Source organism: Cynara cardunculus, unplaced genomic scaffold (assembly GCF_001531365.2).
Source record: "Cynara cardunculus var. scolymus isolate 2C unplaced genomic scaffold, CcrdV1 Un_Scaffold_3143, whole genome shotgun sequence".
In the NCBI taxonomy this organism is placed as follows: Eukaryota; Viridiplantae; Streptophyta; class Magnoliopsida; order Asterales; family Asteraceae; genus Cynara; species Cynara cardunculus.
Genome location: NW_020201362.1, coordinates 3,924 through 6,684, shown reverse-complemented (window position 1 = coordinate 6,684; position 2,761 = coordinate 3,924). Strand labels below are relative to the sequence as shown.

General features: G+C 33.8%; 1 long non-coding RNA gene across 1 annotated transcript in view; it reads left to right on the top strand.

Moving 5' to 3' along the window:
- Positions 1-978: 978 nt before the first annotated feature.
- The window catches only part of LOC112503504, a 3,296-nt gene continuing 1,513 nt past the window's right edge, over positions 979-2,761 (top strand). Inside the window, exons 1-2 of the long non-coding RNA XR_003067997.1 lie at positions 979-1,262; positions 1,814-1,879. This is a non-coding gene — a long non-coding RNA (uncharacterized LOC112503504). The remainder of the gene's footprint in view (positions 1,263-1,813; positions 1,880-2,761) is intronic.

Sequence of the window (2,761 nt, the reverse complement as noted above, 5' to 3'; positions counted from 1 at the left end):
CTCTAAGTATATGTTATTAAAGGGGCTTTCATTTTTTCATAGTTGGATGCTTGGATATACAAAATTGTTAAAAGGATATATTTTTCGGTTTTTGTTTCAATACTTTTTTGGGTAGTTGGAACAGTTTAATACATGTGCATCTATTGTGCATTTAGTGAGACTTGTTGGATCATATTCTTGGCCATCAAAATGAATTGTTCTTAAAAATCTCTTACTTGATAAGTGTTAACTGGTTAATAGGCCATTTAAGAAAATTTACATATACTTTTAAATAAATTAAAAAGAGGCTTTAATCTAGCCTCAAGTTTTCGATCCCTGTTACCATCTTATTCTTTTGAATCAAGGCTCTAAACAATTGCCTTTATAGAAGTAACTCTTGATGAAATCGCCTCCATTTCAAGGCTCTAAACAATTGCCTTTATAGTTGTTAAGAACTAAAGAATATGGTCATTCTTACAAAGTGATATAATAGTTGCTGATTAGGTAAATAAACTTTAAATGGGTGATGCTGGGGAAAGTATTATTGTGACAAGCAATCATCTCCCTTTTGCATAACCGGTACAGGTTGGATGTGGGTTGTAGCATATGATGTTCCAAGTGAATTATCTTCCTTTACATGCTCACCGACATAAATCGATGACAACTTTCAAGTTTGTTAAGCGAAAAATAGCTGGACCAAAGGACCAAGGTTAAGTTCAAGATCATGAGCCTCAAGGTCAAAGATGGAATTGACTATGTGCCTGAATTGGTAAGTTTTTTGGACTTTCTTGAGCATCTCATTAGTAAGTTTTTTGGATTTTCTTGAGCATCTCATTNTTTCTTGAGCATCTCATTAGTAAGTTTTTTGGATTTTCTTGAGCATCTCATTGGATTTTCAAGTTTTTTGGATTTTCTTGAGCATCTCATTAGTTCAWGRTCCATGCTTTCTTTTCCTCCACTWGATTAAAATTTCTTATAMCAAGGTTAKTTGCCTTCCTTACGGTACAATTTTCCTTTCATCATCATTGTTTATTTATGATCTTATTTCCAATTAGCTTTGTTACTAAATAAAGGTTCTGAAACTCAAAAGACGTAATTTGTGTAGTTGGTTGATTGCATCTCTTATTATACAGATTCAGTGGAGAATATATTGCTAAGGGAACATCATCAGTTGTCCTATCTGATGCTATATTTGACAAAGAGGTGATGGCTCAAAGAAACTTCAGTGTAGTATATCGTCTGGCCCAGTTTGCAGCTTCACAAGGCAATGAAGTTGTAGAAAGGTAGTCATTTCCTCTTTAACTTGCTTATGTGATTGTTTTAGTTTGTTTGTGAAATGAAACGACCATAGATCTCTCTCAAACAGTTAAACACCAACTATGGTTGTGAGAAATAACATTCTAATGTGAAACAAGAGTCTGATTCACATGACTCTGGCATTTTGGTCATATTCAAACTTGATGCCAATTTGTACATCTATTAAGTTCAGTATCAGTATGTTCACGTAGAAACTCCTTCATATTAGCCTAGGATAGTGTTTTCTAATGGTGAAGATTGTTTTGTTGTTATTTATATATAGTTGGGTCTTACTTCCCCAAACAATCTTAAACTGATTGGTGTCTTATGTCTCAACAAATCCACCTCACTTAATGCCAATGGAATCTGGTTATTTCATGTAAACCAAAGTGCACGTATGAGAGAATGAATTCATTAATTGCAAATGCGGTATGGGTAGATGTTACAGAAGTTGAATCTTGTATTTCATAATTCTCTTATTTTTATCACTTTACTTTCTCAACATTGTGCTTATTTGTGCTAATCTTGATATGTGTAGGAAGAGAAAGATCTATGCCAGTAAATATCATTTCAGCATCTGTCTTTTGACCCAGATGGAAAATTGGTAAGAATTTTTTTTTTATTATCTTAACTGGGTATGTGTAGGAAGAGAAAGATCATCCTCGAGCCTTGTGTACCAGTGTCTTCAGTTGGAAAATACGTGTGAATCTTGGTTGAGTGAATAAGAACCCATAGAAAAACATGAAACCATTTCCAAAGTCTATGGAACTTATTCCTGCTCTTTATTTATCGAGAGAAGGGAAACATATAATAATAATATAGGATATAGGATATAGGATTTTTAGGTAAAAACACTAGAATATTTATACTCCAAGCAATGCCTAACTTATAACAATATTAATCATGCTCGACTTGCTTATAAGATAAAAATCTACTTCCATAACATAACATGCTAATTATCATAAATGCAATTTGAGTCTTGGATTTTCTTTCAATATGTTATTTTTCTACTTTTTATATGTATTTGAATTGTTCAATATCATTAAGTAATAGTAGAAAACATACGGCTGTTGAGTTATGCGATCTCAAGCACAACGGAAAATAAAACTGTAACCCTCCAAGGATCCATACGAACCGGAATAAAGCGGGTGTTTCGGAATTATACCTCACAGTTAGCAAGACTTTGAATCACAGCAACAAACAAAGCTTGATGCCTCCATGTTATCCATGCGAACAATCCGAATCCTTTGCTTTCTCGTGATGCTAGTCACGGTTTCAAAACTTAGAAAGAAAAGGGAGCATATTGTTGTAGGTGATTTTAGGAGAGAAAATTGCAAGACCCAAAAAAACTCTCTTGCATAAAAAAAATGTCATACATTTTATATGGACATGGGATGTATGGCCTAACCACCACCATACCTCCACCATGCTTGAGTGTAAGACCTTCCATGCACCATCACTCTCTTACAAAGCCATACCTAGTCAT